Source organism: Brachycentrus maculatus, unplaced genomic scaffold (genome assembly GCF_059751285.1).
Source record: "Brachycentrus maculatus isolate JH-2025_06_01 unplaced genomic scaffold, ASM5975128v1 h1tg000012l, whole genome shotgun sequence".
In the NCBI taxonomy this organism is placed as follows: Eukaryota; Metazoa; Arthropoda; class Insecta; order Trichoptera; family Brachycentridae; genus Brachycentrus; species Brachycentrus maculatus.
Window position 1 is genome coordinate 1,739,896 of NW_028280766.1, and position 17,458 is coordinate 1,757,353.

Here is a 17,458-nt window from a genome sequence, read left to right on the forward strand (position 1 = left end):
ATATGAAGTTACAGGTAGGTACCATATTATTACTTATTAAAATTTTCAAGACGATAAAATAAGTCGTGTGTTTTCCATCAATGTCAGGTCGTATTCGCGTGCATACGAGTATCTTGCAAGTGTTCTTTTTGATATACTAATGGAAATGTGGTGTTACATTACTGGCGAATGCCTGTGCTATTTTTGAGTACTTATTTCAACCAGATTAAAATAATAAATTACTACTTTAAGGTCACTGCTCCAAAAGGAGCAACAAATATTCAAGCTTATCAAATGTATGATCAGAAATTAGCCTCATTCTCTCAATTTAATGTGTGTTTTTTTTAAACATAAGAATCACTGACAATTTAAATTAATATATTGCTGCGCATTAAACACTAACTTTTAATATTTTAGAAATAATTTATTTAGAAATAAAATTATTTTAAAAAATAGGAAAAAGTTCGAGGGACAAGAGAGAATTGAATTCTGAAAATCAAAACATAAACAAACATTGATTGTAGTAAGTGTAAATATTTAAAAAATAATAATAAAAAAAACGCTTGTATAAGACTACTTTTGAGTTAATAATCTTAGCACGACTTGATCTGAGAATATCTGTAGTTCTCAAAACTAGTCGTGTTTGCTTTTATAAAATCAAAATTGGTATTTTAAGCGTTTTATTTTTGTATTTAGATTTTGTGTAATTCTTTAAAGTTTATTCGGAATCAATAAACTTGTATTAAATGACTTAGTTTTCTTTTAAACACGAAAATTGTCACTTACAGTATTATCGTAAAAAAAGAAGCAATATTAGTTCCTCATTCCTTTGTTAATAAATAATATACTCCTGTTTAATATTAGACGAATAAACCAAAATATATGACTTTCTAATAAATCAAACATCACCAATATTTACATATTCATAAATTTATTTTAAATGTATAGTTATAATGAATTGAAATTATTGCCATCAGTATCTTATCAAAATATTTTCTCGTTCCTATTTTACAGCATTAAAAATTAAGTAAAAAATATTTATAAAATGTGTAAGAAGCCTTGCCATTATCATATCAAAATATTTTTAATATGTACTCAGCATATTATATATATTTAAAAAAAATTCAGAGACCAAAAAAAAACAATTTTTTTAGGATGAACAATTGAAACATAGCATTCAAATTTAAATGTGTTATTTTTTTTTTAAATTATGATCTGAAATTGTCAAAATAAAAGTTTCTTTCTTGAATTGAGTCTGCGTTGAAATCTCCTAGTACGTTTTCTCTTCTCGGATAAATAAGGGTTAGATACTTTATCACGTGTTAAGTATTTTCAAAGATAAAGTAAACATTTCAATTTATGCATAATTAATTGTTCCTAAAAATTTATATATATTGGGTCGAGTTCTCACCTGAATCCAGTATGTTTCCCGTTTGTAAATCCAATAAGAGGAAATGAGAAAGACCACTTTTCACACAAAAGAACACTTCACAGTCCAGCCAACTTCGCTAGTTTTATTATAACACTCTGTTGCACAGTCCGACAAACGCACAAATACGATTATTATGCAGTTCAAGTTCTTCTATTATGTTTGTATGTCACATTAAAGATTTCTCTTCTTTACGTTCACGATTGGAAATCAATCACAACCACTATTCGTGTCACATAATGTTTCACAAAACGCGAGGGTTTAATATTCGTCCAAGGATTAACAGGAGAAATCGCACCAATTTATGTACATTTCACAGCTGAGTTTTCTAACGTAACGATATAAACATAACGGTGTTTACTATCACGAGAATCGGACAACTTCTCTATCACTGATTTGCATATCTCAATTTAGCACAACAAAAGGTTCGTTCAAATTCGGGACACTTCGTTTGGTTTGTTCGTGTTCGTTATCAGAGTTTGGACGAGTTTCGTAACTGAGTCCATCGATGCGCCAAAACGTTACGAGCGAACGAAAAAATATACAGTTACTTTCCAAGGCGATGTCCGCGGAGGAACCGGCCGTAACGCGGGGCTTCTGGTAGGTACGTAAAGGTTTATGACCGCTTCGTCTGCGGCGCAGAGCGACGAGGTACGTTAGCTTTCCTCGCGAGGAGCGCGGACTGACTACCGACTGCCGGCTGCTAGGCGAGCGCGGCCGGCGGGGAAAGGCCTCGCGAGGAGTGGTGGCTGGACGCGGTGTCCGCCACCGCCGTCCGCGTCTGACGTACGCGTCCGACCCGGTAATCGCACGCCACACACAACACCCTAAGGTCTACAACCCCGCACAATAACATTGATCAAATTATCATCCTCGATATGATGAGGATGATAATTTATTAATCTAATTTATATTTAATCTGGGTATGTATGAGGAGATGCATGAACGTGGAAGAGGCGAAGAATGTTTGCAAAGACAGAGTGGTGTGGCGTTCTATTCTCTCTGCCTACCCCTGCAGGGAAGCGGCGTGATGGTTAGGTTAGGTTAGGTTAGTTAGTTAGTTTTTATCATCCTCCGTATTGTTTTCCGCTGGAAATCAACTTTAATTAATGTATTAAATTTATTAAAGCACTAACATATTAACTTTATAAAATTCATTAACCTTGTTTTCACCACTTTTTTTTATTCACACAATTTACCCTACCGGTTTCGACAAGAACCTTGTCGTCATCAGGGTTTATTTCAATTTAAAAACATTAAAATACTCTCACCAAAAAGAGAGTATTTTAATGTTTTTGGTGAAAGTATTTTAATGTTTTTGAATTAAAATAAACCCTGATAATGACAAGTTTCTTGTTGAAACCGGTAGGTAAAATTGTATTTAAAAAAAAAGTGGTGAAAACAAAGTTAATTAATTTTATAAAGTTATAAAATGTGCCACAAAGGATCTGCGAAAAACATTCAAGAAACTAACATATTACCTTATGACATTCTCCCATCATATGAGATTACGAATATGTTACAATACATCAAATAATGTTTAAAACGACTCACAGCAACGCCAAACCGATTTTTAACTGAGAAATTCATTATTATTAGACAAAATAAAATACATGTGGAACCGATAAACACAATTAAGTTTGGAGTAAGGTTTTTGCAATACAATACCTACACCTAAACTAATATCTGCCTTATATATATAAAATACAACCCAGTCAGTGATCCAAAATGAATTAACTGAAAAAATACTTATTTTTTGACATTTCATCAAAGATGAAGAAGAATATGGAAGTCTGGGCATTTACGGGGCTGACGACCGTCATAGGCTGGTTTAAGTGATCACTTTAAAATGAAATGTCAAAAAATAATATGAAAATAACTCCTGTAATTGGAGATAATCCAGATTTTGTGAACAAGTATTTGGACTCACTCAAAATGTTGTAAAAAAATTATCTGGTCAAATTATAAGCTTAATAATAAAAATGAAAATGGTATTTTCTGGCGTTTCTCATGCGTGTGATTATAATCCAGGATTCGGATCTCACATACTAATATAAGAGTTTCTGCTTAATAAAAAGCTTCTTTACATCTCACCAATAGATGTCTCTAGTGAAGTTCTAGTGATTCATGAACAAGGTTTCTAAATTGGTTCATATATATAGAACTTCCAAGAATTTGAGTAGTGTGGTTGTCAATAATGGGTAGAGTTGGTGAATGTTACACGTGTGTAAAGTGATCACTTAAACCAGCCTATGACGGTCGTCAGCCCCGCAAATGCCCAGACTTCCATATTCTTCTTCATCTTTGATGAAATGTCAAAAAATAATATGAAAATAACTCCTGTAATTGGAGATAATCCAGATTTTGTGAACAAGTATTTGGACACACTCAAAATGTTGAAAAATTACTTAATGGAAAAATATTTTTGCTATTGATTAATTACATATTATATTTATGAATATTAAATCGGTGACTTATATATGTAATATGTTTAAATAAATAAATAAATAATAGTCACACAGCGTTAATGCACCGCAATACTAAAATAATTTTCTATCTCAAAATTTCATACTGAAAAAAAATCTTTGAAGTGGTTTTTTAACACTTCCACTATTTTTTGTGCATCAGAGACTCAATATTATATCTATAAAATTAAATGATGATATTAAAAAATATTAAACCCTTTTTATTTGAGATACCGTAAAGTGGGTATACTTTGCACCATGGGTGATACTTTGCACCACCTTCTGTAAAGAAATTGTAGAGCTGGTCATCTCTGATACATATCATTTTTCATTCTACTTTCTATTGTTTCTGATAGATGGCAGTTCAATCTACTTTTTAGTTTACAGAAGTAACAGTCGGTCGCTTTTGTTTCAATGCGTTTTTCCTGTCCGAACGTAAAGAAAGTTTTCTGTCTGAAAATTGTGTCCGAAAAAATCCAGTGGAATCAGTATACTGAAACTAGTTACAACAAGTGAGTGGTCTCTAAATCGTAGGTAGGTAGGCCCTGCTTTTCTCAAATGCTGTATTTTTTAGTTACGTTGTCAAGTTTATGTAAAAATAATATTTTTTTAAGAACTGACTTGTATTGACCACATTTGGGGTAACATTGCACCAAGTGCAAAGTATCCACAAAAGGCCATAGTTAATTAATTTGATGAAAAGTCTTAAAACGGCTAATACAACTTGACATGTTTGCTAAACATCTATAGGTTTTGTGTACTTACTTAATTCCTGATGGTATATTTTTTTCAAAAGTGTCAAGAACACACAAACAGCGGCCTTATGCCAGACGATACTGCGATTTTACACCGAAGAGAGTGGAGCAGTGTTTGGAGGCCATTCGAAATGGTACAATCAGTCAATGAAAAGCTGAAGGAATTTTCAAAATCCCCAGAAGGACGATTAACTATAAGCTCAAAGGTCAGCACACAAAACCTGTGGGAAAACCTCCGATATGTGACAAGGGCGAAGAGCAATCCTTCGTAAACTGCATAGTAGACATGAGTGAGTACGGTTTTCCAGTGAGTGTTTTTAACATTCGCTACATTCTAATAGCCTAATTGGATAGATTTGGCAGAAGAGTACGAATATTAAAGAACAACGTACCAGGCTCTGAATGGATAAGATCATTTTTGCAAAGACATAAAACCTTGACTGTTGCTAAAACTAGTCAGTTGCTTAATCGTATGATTAAATATAATATAATTAAATATAATTAAAAGCGTATGACGATGACGTGCGCCAGAGTTTTCAACAGTTTTTGGAAGAAAACAGATTCAACCCAAAGAATTCAGTCTTAAAACGCAGGAAAACGATACCGATAGAACCAGGTAAGAGCATTGCTCAAGATCCAAATGTCGAAATGAACGTTGACGAGACACAAATGCTACCTGAACCAACTACATCAATGATCCCACCTTCCGCATCGAAACTTCCAGCATATCTAGCATTAACTGATTATAGTTCACACGGAAGCTTTGAGGAAGAGGGAGAAGAACAAAAACGATGACTGAAATCAGTTATCGTATTTGTTCTTCCGTTTCATTAGGACCAGTAAAAAAGAAGGTGGGAGAATATGTCGTATTTCATTATGAAGGAGAAAATTTTCCGGGACAGATTTTGAAAATAAAGAAAAACAGAGCTGTTAAATCCATGCAGGAGAGTCTCAAATCGTGGAAGTGGCCGATGAAGGATGACTTTTTTCAATATTCTTGGAAGGATGTAGCGGGTTCCATAAAAGAACCGAAAATGCAATCCAAAAGAGGTTTCTTTACCGTCCCGGAACTTGACCATATTTAGACCTAATTTAATTTTAATTCCTATAACCTATGTTGTACGATATGTTTTAATATCCACCTTTTATTTTATATAATTTTAAACCTTCAGTATTGAAAATAAAAAACATTTTTATTAGATTTTTCAATATTTTAAAAAAAAAAATTCTATCAAGTGTCTTATTTTTCCATAATTATACAATATTATAATCTGCATTTAGTGAACTGTGAGCCAAAACCCTTCATAAGGTGCAACAAAACTTGTAGGATAACCTTTACTTAGCATTAATTTGGATTCTAGTATGAAAAGTGTAGAGAAAATATCATGGTGCAAAGTTGTACTTTACCCCGGGATACTTTGCACCAAAATATAAATGTAAAAAAAAATACAGGCAAAATAGATAAAAATTTAAAAACGTATTAGACATGTTACAGGTATATGTGTTATTACATTGCAATAGTTGAAACCTCAGAAAAAGTAAAAAACCTGATCTGAATAAACAATTTTTTGAAAAAAATGCAGTATTTTGGTGCTATGTATACCCACTTTACGGTATTTCTTTTGGGCTTTATGACAACACGTATACAGTGCACGTACCTACTCTCTACTCGCACGTGTATTGATGCAACATACTGCATCGCTCATCTAATGTGACTCCAAAGCCCAAAATTTATGGCTGTTTACTACTTATTTGTACTACGTTTATCAAGATAACTACTAGGCACGTTGATTTTTTCAAAGATATACGCTTTCCAGCATTTCATTACTAACTTGTATTTCGTGGATTTTTTGTACTGCGAAGGGAACTTTTGTCTTTTTTCTATATATTTATTGATTTTTAATTTCATACGTTAATTTAACTAACTAACCATCACGCCGCTTCCCCGCAGGAGTAGGCAGTTAGAATCGAACGCCACACCACTCTGTCTTTGCAAACATTCTTCGCCTCTTCCACATTCATGCATCTCCTCATACATACCCGACGATTATTATGACTCCTGACCCATTTTCATATATATAATTCTTTATTTACAAAACGAACACACTTTAACAATAATGAAAATCGTAAAAGTAATAACAAAATTAAACCAGATAGGTAGTAGTTTCGTCTGTGACACATCGAACATAAACATGATACAGTTATTTGTCTATCATAATTTATGAAATCATGGATGACATGGCCGAATGGTATTTGGTAAATTTCACAACTACCCACCTCTTTTAACAAATTTTTAATTGTTCTAATGTTTTTTTAAAAATAATGACTTTATAGATAATATGAGTTTGTTATAGAGCCAAAATGCAAAATAATTTTAAAAAATTAACCAAGCTTGGTAAATGTCTGATTTTATTTGATTTGGTTTGACAAGTCCCTTAGAGGCGAAATTTATTTATTTATTTTATAGATATTATAGCCGAAATACTTACATGTTAATAAAAAAATGTTTAATTATATATTTTTTATTATCACTATTAGATTATTTACATTACATACAATAGATACAATAACAATTTTCAGTTTAAAGGTTTTATAATAAAATAATTACACCTGGACTTTAATTAATTCACTTCTTGTCTCTTCCAACGAGAAGCAACCATCGACGGACACTGTTCTTAAAGACATGATCACTACTAGAATTCTTAATGGTTACGGGCAGGAAATTAAATATCTTTGGCGCAAGGAATGATTTTATTTGCACAAGACTTGTTTTAACTCTATAAAATAAATGTCCACGCATTTTCAAAAGCCTAGATGTAACAGACATGAATAGTAAGGCGGAGGTAAGGCTATGGAGATGGTATGGGTACATTGGATGCAAAGAATCTGATTATATTGTGAATCAGGCAAATTGGCCTGAATATTCCTGGAATGACATCTAATGGAAGACTAAATAATTTATAGATGGTGCAGAGAAGAAACGTGATACTAAGGCATGGCCTAGGTGACGTTACCCAATATAGAAGGACCTACAGCCTGAGGACGAGGAGAGCTGACCCTAGCAGTCTGCAAAGAGAATTAGCTGGGATGGAGATAAGGAGATGATGATCGTTCACAAGTATATATTTATATTTAAATATATTTAATCACTTTGTTCCACAACATTTATATATATATATATATATATATATATATATATATATATATATATATATATATATATATATATATATATATATATATATATATATATATATATATATATATATATATATATATATATATATGTATACATATATATATATATATATATATATATATATATATATATATATATATATATATATATATATATATATATATATATATATATATATATATATATATATATATATATATATATATATATATATATATATATATATATATATATATATATATATATATTTATATATATATATATATATATAAATATATATGTATATATATATATATATATATAAATATATATACATAAAAATATATATATATATATATATATATATATATATATATATATATAATATATATATATATATATATATATATATATATATATATATATATATATATATATATATATATATATATATATAAATATGTTGTTTATTTTAAAACTATGTATACAGATTTATTATTATAACAAAAATTACTTCGGTAGTTCGAAGTAACAACAGTATGTATTTATTCCACAGAACCCATTCTATCTACATTTTTTTCTTGTTACAAAATATTTGAAATAAGTAGAACAGTCACAGAAAATAAAAATTGAATCAAATAAAATTACTTCCACACTTATTTGATCAAAATAAAAATTACAACTTATACAAATATTGCACTTAATCCCGCTTAACAAATTTATCCGTTTCTGAATAGTATGCTTATGTATCATAAACCTACTCTCATTTTTGCGAACCGCAAAATCATACATATATATTTAATTTTTTGTAATAAAATTGATTACGTAAGTGGGCACTAAAATTTTAAAAACAAAATTAGATAAACTATTACATTTTGATCTAGGAGATAACATGAGTATACCATATTGTAAGTGTCCAACTCCGTAGTGTAATAATGGTCAGCACGCTCGGCTATCGTTTATAAAGTCCCGGGTTCGCTTCCTAGGGGGGGGGGGTAAAATAAATATAAGTGATTATTTCTCTCTTATATTTTTTCAATATTACCCTGGACTGGTACCTTAAGCGGAGGGGTGATCACCTTTCTTTCGTGTGTTAATTATCAAGATAAAACTTAGTTTATATGATGCAATGGCCTTTGCACCACTAGAGTGTGGATAAGGGTTAAAAAATACTCTTTTAATTGCATTTTGTAAAGGATATTACTTATATACGGAAAAGAAAACGTATGAAGAATATGGGGTATAATATTATTTATTGATTCAGCATTCACTTTGTGGAATGACATGTTGATTTTTTTTTTAAATTAATACCTTGAATATACCACTTAATGAGTTTTATTTTTATATACGACTAGTTTCGAAAACTTGTTGATGTTTTTTTCTACTGGTAATAATTAAAAATTTGCTCGTTAGTTTTAATTTTTACCTGTAGATGAAATCATCTGTAAGTTTTCGAAACTAGTCGCATATAAAAATAAAACTCATTGAGTGGTATATTCAAGTGTTTAAAAAAATATGGGGTATTATTAGTTAAGAACAGTAAAATGATAATTTATTTGTGTTTATTCATATTCAAACGGGAAATTTGTTGGAATACTTTATGAGAGAATTGAAAAGTAGGATTTTCACAGAGTTGGTTTAGTCACTGACCCGTACACTTTGTAGATTATTTTCATTTATTTATTAGCGACGCACAATCGGTTCGCTGAACAGTTAAATGGTAAAGCGATCGATCTATAAATAAGCATGATATTCGAAATGAAATCAGTTTAGTTATAAAACTGTTCTCTGATCATTTTGCAATCCGACGAAGAACGGTACACCACTTTCCCACGAAATATTTACTTGAAATAACTGACATTTTATTTATATTACTGTTTCTTGTTATTTACAGTATGTATTTCTTTGAATACGTATTATGTTTCAAAAACTAAAATTAAAAAGTAAATATAAAATAATAAGTATCGGGAAATTTTAACCTGTGAAACAAGTACTTTTCCAACTACACAATTCAATATCAATATGTTCATCTGAAAGCAGAACTATCCTTAGTGACATACAAGTCAATTTTGTTCATATTCATGTATTTTTAAGATACGTATACTGATCTTGTTACATATGTACAATGTTACAAATTCATTCAAACCCTTATCCGCACCCCAATGGTGCATAGGGCACTGCATTATATAAACACAGTGTTATCTTGATCGCTAAGACATAAGGGAAAGGTGATCAGCCCTCTGCTTTAGGTACCAGTCCAGGGTAGTATTGAATAAATATTAGAGTTAAAAAAACACATAATATTTATTTAACCCCCCCTGGGAATCAAACCCGGGACCTCCAGAACGGTAGCCGAGCATGCTGACCATAACACTACAGAGGCGGACTAAAAAATTAAATTATTAGCTATTTAATAATTTGTGAGCTGGAATATTGATAAACGCACATATGTTTTTATCAAAAAAACCTAGAAAACCCAAAATCCAACTAGAATTGGATGTTTCATATTTATGGGATGGTATTTGTAATGATTTTGTAATGGGTGGACGACATCAGGAAGTTTGCTGGAAGACAGTGGATGGGGACAGCGCAGGATCGGGAGGAGTGGAGGCGGAAGGGGGAGGTCTATGTCCAGCAGTGGACCTCAACGGGCTGATATGATGATGATGATTTGTAATGATAAAATTAAACTCTTAGGATTTCAGTAAAGGTACATCAAGAGATCCTTAATTTAATATGTTTATCAATATTAGTTCTGAAAAACTACTGTCGGTATTTCGTTTTACAATACGCATTCAAATAATATTACAATTACTTATTTTTATAATCAGTCTTCTCTTGTCATTATTTTATTACCCGTGTTCAAATGGCTTTTCTTAAATTGCTTTAATTGCAAATAACAAGTTAGTTCAAACGATTTTCTATCCGATAACATTTCACGATGGAAGATATTACGTGGTTACTTACTGTGAACGTGAGCAAATAAATAAAATAATATTCTTGTTTAATAGGCATAGAGAGTCGGTGGTGCAATTTATTAGGTTGTTATATACGAGCAAGCTAGAAGTAAGTTAGATCATTGCCGGTTCTTACCCACAGCGATTTTACAAATGCATTAATGGGAAAATGTGCATCTACCTTTTATACAAACATTTGTATTATACCATAAAACAAATCGTCATTATTTTCATCCACGACGGAGCTAGCGATATTTAGCCAGATATTCTTGCGGTTTATCATCTATTTAGGGCCCGCTTTTGGCATTCGTCCTTAAAATATTTTTTTTTAATATAAAGTGTAAACATACAATCTCTTTGACGAATTTACAAATTTCTCTCGACTCCAATGCACCAATAATACAATATCATGTTGAGAACATTATATACCTTTCTGGTATTCTTTCAAACACTTTCCATTCCTCGCCATAACACACCAGACTTCAGTAATTATTTTTCTATCCAAGGGGTAAGACTTTGGAATGAATTATTTCTCCATACAATAAATCTGGAATGACCTTCGACAAATATCATAAAACTATTATCTCTCTTTGAAACCCTAACTACCCACTTTACATCTTCCTTGAATTTTCTCCATCTCCTCCCTTAACCCTTTATCTGATTTTAGTAGCTTTATTCTACTTGTTTTATCAATCAACAGTTTTATGAATAAATAAATTTTTAATTATTTAATCATTAATTCCTGATTTTTTTTAATTTGTGTTTTTTTTCACATATACATATGTACAATAACTATCTGCCTGTTTATTTTAAACAGATGTATGAATAAGGTACAAACGAATAACAATTGGTATGTTTTTGGTTGGTTGGATGATATTGGTTCATAGTAATAAGCCCGCCAATGTGCTTTAATTCCGTATAAGAGGTTTAAGGGATTAATAAATTTATGAAATCCGATATTTTAACAGACTTATGGTTATATTACACTATCTTTTAACTAGCAAAACTCGAAATTAATTTACTTAAAACTGTAAGTTTGTAAACTAACATACCCTCCAAGCACTCTGTTTTTCTGAAAAATAATTACCAGGGACACATAAAAAAAGGCGACGCCGCCCGCAATTTTCCTCGACCAACTAAATGTTCTAAATAATAAATTTGTACAGTTATCAACATAACTACAAAATATTTTATGCAATTGATTTACAAAAAATATTTATATCAATCATTTATCACAGTTATGATACATAATTATTATGAATTTAATACATTTTATTGAACAAACTAGACCCTGTTGGAGTAGAAACGAAGCAGACTTTTTCTTGCATTCTTTCTCCAGCCCGGGATGTGAAACTTGTTTCGCTCAGCTATGGAAGTCTTAGGTCAATGATATTGTGTTGATATGTGCGTCCAAGATCAATATTTTCTTTCTTCATAAGAAACTACCTACTTACCAGTCTTAGCAATAGAAAATCTTTCTACGACATTAACTTTCTTCACCATCCGCTGTGGTTTATCCTGTGGATGTTTCCAACTATGGCTTTATAGCATACAAGTAATTTCCCTAATTGACACGTTTTAATGCAAATTTGAAAACAAGATCACTATTTTTTTCAAAGCGTTGATTTCGAGAAAAATTGTTTTTCATGATGTATTTGTACCTGACTATTGTTAATTAAAATCGTATAAGGCGTGGTATTTTTTTCATTTATTGATTCGGCAGTCACTTTGTCTTTCCATTTGTAAATTATGATAAATAGCACGGTTTTTTAAATATAGTGTGACATGTATTTCAATGCATTTCGTATCATTTTCATGCACCGGTGTTTGAATATGGTGCGGAATGCACTGAAACACGTGGCACAATAGAAATAGTAAAATTAATTTTCGTATATATTTTTTTTTTAATACAAATTTGTACGATACGGTACATTTTTTATTTATTTCACTCCTTCATTTTTATGTTTACCTGTGTAGTCAGGAATTGAACCCAAATTTTCCGATAAAATGCACAAACTTGTTAATTACTACATGGAGGAGACGGTCAAAAAATGCCAGTACGAACATTCAGTTTCTGTGCATGTTTTTTTTCATTTTACCTCCCAATAATTTAACTTTGACTTTTACAAATGATTTTTCATATCGAAAATAGGACATAATAATTATTTTCGTTTTAATACAATCATTTACACCCAAAGATGCATAGGGCACCGCGTTGGATTGACGCGGTGTCAACTCAATCAATACGAAGCAAATATCAGTCCTGCGTTTCAAATCATTGAGAAGAAGAGTGAAATACATATATTATATGAGATACAAATGGTGTCAGTGTGGGAACTTAGGTTTTAAAAAACCTTACTGCTAAATGGGTAAGGAAATGAAGTCACCAACGCATAGTACTTTTCAAACCATATCACCTCATCCACCGCTAAGTAAAGACGGAACAAAAACTATTCATATTGCCAAAATGGTCGTTTAAATATTTTTTTACCTGTATAAAAAGGAAAGAAAAGAGTTTCATTCTTATCAATCAGAAAGTAAATTTATGTTAATATAGATGTAATCGCGGAACATCTTGAATATGAAAGTTTTTTAGAACAATGGGTTTTTATTATTATTTGATTTAGTACTTCCTTCCAACAGATTTTTTGCAACTACTAACTGTGCGATATCTTCCATTCCATTCATGCTTAACACAATAAAACTGTTCTTTGTCCACGATCTTGCACACTCCGATCATTTTATATTTTTATAAAAAAAAAACTTTGCATTGTTCTTTATGAAAATACTATTTGCTGTGCATTTTTGTAATGGACATTTACCATCGGATAGTCATTTTATTTCAAAGAAATTGGGACGTATTTTAAAAGAAAAGTAAAATTTCCTGTATGCACATATAATATTGTAAAAATATAAGTATGTGTGTGACCAGCAATACCGTGTGAATAAAAACTACAGTATTTAGAAATGATAACGCTTACTGTCCGTATTTCGTTGATTCATTATTCTTTTGATTGATTATTCTTCTTCATCTTTAAACCCTTATCTGCACCCGATGGTGCATAGGGCACTGCATCATATAAATGCAATGTTATCTTGATTTTTAACATACGAAGGAAAGGTGATCAGCCCTCTGCTTCATGTACCAGTCCAGGGTAATATTGAATAAATATAAGAGAGAAAAAATCACTTACATGTATAGAGGCATTTCAATATTACAGTATGATAATTTAAAATATGCTATATGTTTCCAAATATTTTTTAGAACGCTAATACTGGATTTACTCTTCGAGGAATGGTTTTCATTTTTTCTTTATAAATGTCTGAGAGGCAAAAAAATATGGGTATAAGTCTTGTTCCATTTACAGGAATGTAAGTAATTACATTCTTATCGAACCTATCAATTTACGACCTATCATCGGCTGGCTTAAGTGATAACTTTTGTAGTTCGGTCCGTGCTTATGAACTTCATACGGATGTAGCGGTAATTCCATTTTGAATGTCGCGGCGAAAGTCTGATATTTTTTTGAGAAAACAAAAAATATACCTATGAGTTTATTTAAAAATACAAGGTGATATGTACCATTCGTTGCAACCCCCTTTGAAATGTGAACCGACGAAAATTAATCCATCAACTTACATTAAATTTTATATTACTTTATACATACCTGTACAACGGATATCTGAGATCTGAGATTTTTCCCGTGGATTCCGGTAAATAATTAAGTTTAGAATTTAGTATTAGAGTACTCTATGTAATATATCTGCAACTTTTACTGACGTATCTAAGTAGTCGTGATCTTGGTAAAATAAGATCATTACTTTAGAACAAGTTGTTCAATTTCAAAGATAGATGGCGCTAAGTATTGCGTATTTATTCTTTTTGTATCATCTGCTCAAGAATGTAAAAAAAAAATATCCCTGTAAAAAAACGTAACAATTTATATATTATTATTTTGTATGTATAAAATAAAGTTAAAAAATCAATTCCCACTTTTTTGCAAGGTAGTAAAAAATCATCTAATTATCAAACTCATGAAACAGTTGATTTGTTTTCTGATCGGAATAAATAAATTTAAAAAAAAACGTACATCAGGTGTTCTCAATTAGCACCTTGTACATTCTATTGTTTTTTGTATTATCTTACATATGTGTACCATTTATACAAGAGATTGTAATAATAATTACAAATTTAAAAAAGCATGAATTATAAAATAAAAAATATATGAATTTCGCTCAAAATATAAAAAATAACGAAGATAATATTTAGTAATATTTTGTCAGTATTAAGATAATTTTGTAAGTTCAAAAATTAGGTGATGCATTATGTAATTTTTATGATATTTCAAGGACCTTATTCTTATTAAATAGCTTAATTTTAAATTTTTCATGTCATATTATATTTCTGATCGATAAATTGAGAATTCTTCCCGCAATATTTTGACGTACGAACATGCATCACTGAAGCGTACCCGACTGTGCGTTTTTATCAACATAGTAAATTATCCAAGCGAATTACCGCTGCAGAAATGCGTGCATAATATGCACTTGTAAATCATTTTGTTCTAGTTTTATTCATTTATCTTACATTAACATATGTTATTATGCAAAACGATACCGGCGTCGTTTGAACGTAATACCAAACATGTTACAAACCTCCGTGCTAATTGCACTGCCGCGACTCCGAATTATTAAATACGAGCGTGTCCTTACAACATTATTTATCCAGGACATTTACACCTTCTTAATAATGAAAGAATAACGAAACAATTATAGTTTTATTTATCCGCTCGCTTATTTGAAAAAGTACTAAAGAAAAACGTAATTAAAGTCGACGTTTCATTCAATTTAAACGTAATAAATAATTACTAATAAGTCTCCAGCTATCATCTTTAATTTGCACACGAAATGATTAATGATCTGCTGTTGCTTTTAGATTCGGTATATACTAAAAATAATAAAAATTATAATTAAAAATTCCCATTTGGTGCCGAGTCAGACATTTGCTGAATACATCGACCCTTCCCGACAAAAACAAAATAAATGCCAGTTCGATAATGATCGTTTTGTTTATGTAAATCTGTTCACAAAAACACTTTAAGGATCGATCCAAATGTACTGGTTTTTACCAGTTTATGCGTATTTTTATGTTGAAAAGATTCACTAAAACTTAACAATATTGACCTATTTGACTTATAAGATATTTGGCGAGAAAGAGTCGATATATGTATCTGTAAAAATTGCTTATAGTAATATAATCATAGGCCACAATCGCTAACTAGTGACGGGAATAAAAGTTTTAAATATTTTTACGTATTTGTTTTTTTTTAAATCAGCATTAAGAAAATCTTCTACTTGAATATTAAGTTTTAAAATGACAATAATTGATTTTTCTAAATTATTATTAAGTATTGGAAGCAAAAGAATATGTTAATTCTCCATCAATACCGAATTATTGGTAATGAATACTCAAATAAATTTAACATCATTAGCTTTATTTTAAAACAACTATGTCCGCCTCCGTAGTGTAATGGTCAGCACGCTCGGCTACCGTTCTGGAGGTCACGGGTTCGATTCCCAAGGGGGGTATTATAAATATAAGTTTTTTCACTGTAATATTTGGACTGGTACCTGAAGCGGAGGGCTGGTAACCTTTCCTTCATGTGTAAACGATCAAGATAACACTGCGTTAATATGACACAGTGCCCTATGCACCATTGGGGTGCGGATAGGGGTTTTATTATTATTATTGTGTTTTAGCCCCATATTTAAATAACTTAACAACGTAGTTTATATTTGAATAACATTCAATACATTATTTCGAACATTATATCAAACAAATATTTCGATAGTTTTTCAAAAATATCTCAGTAACTTCTTCACTGTATAGTATTATTTTTTTACCGAACGCCCTCATCCGTTGGTATTTATGAGTGAAGATAATTATATTATTTGATTGAGTATAAGATTTGACTAACAAAGAAACACATTCAAATGTCTTGATTATTGACACATCATGACGTGTATAGGGTGTCTCACGAAATATGTTTTTTTGTTTGCCAGTTTTATCTACATTAAAAAATATATAATAAATTAATGGATATTGATACCGATATTTTTACATACTGATCATATGATTGTATGTTTTCATAGATACAGAAGACATCTTCTGTATCTATGAAAAGACTTATGTGATGGAAGGCTCCGTAAGTTTCGTAAAAAAGACTACTAATCTATGTCGCCAAAAACGCTTGAAACGTGAACTAAAAGACGTGTGAGCTGATTTTGACCATTTTATTGTGGATATCTAGTATACAAATACAAAATTTTTGTCGATTTCTGCTTCTTATTCAAACCCTCATCTGCACCCGATGGTGCATAGGGTACTGCATGATATAAACGCAGTGTTATCTTGATCGTTAACACATGAAGGAAAGGTGATCGGCCTTTTGCTTCAGGTACCAGTCCAGGGTAATATTAAAAAAATATTCGAGTGAATAAATCACTGATATTAATTTGACCCCCCTCTTGGGAATCGAACCCGGGACCTCCAGTACAGTAGCCGAGCGAGCTAAACATTGCACTACGGAGGCGGAGTCGTTTACGTAGCCTTTAAGATGATAGGCGTGATCATTACCATAAATTGCATTGGCCGTGTCATTTTCCCATTCAAATTTATTCAACACAGACTCTGG

At 31.0% G+C, this 17,458-nt stretch overlaps 1 protein-coding gene across 2 annotated transcripts in view; it reads right to left on the reverse strand.

Annotated features, from left to right (window-relative positions):
- RhoGEF64C (Rho guanine nucleotide exchange factor at 64C) overlaps positions 1-2,110 on the reverse strand; it is a 219,296-nt gene extending 217,186 nt beyond the window's left edge. The window contains exon 1 of one of the 2 annotated variants that reach the window (XM_088263029.1): positions 1,391-2,110. The gene's annotated coding sequence lies outside the window, so the exon portion shown is untranslated. The remainder of the gene's footprint in view (positions 1-1,390) is intronic. The other variant, XM_088263038.1, reaches the window with a different exon arrangement.
- Positions 2,111-17,458: the final 15,348 nt, after the last annotated feature.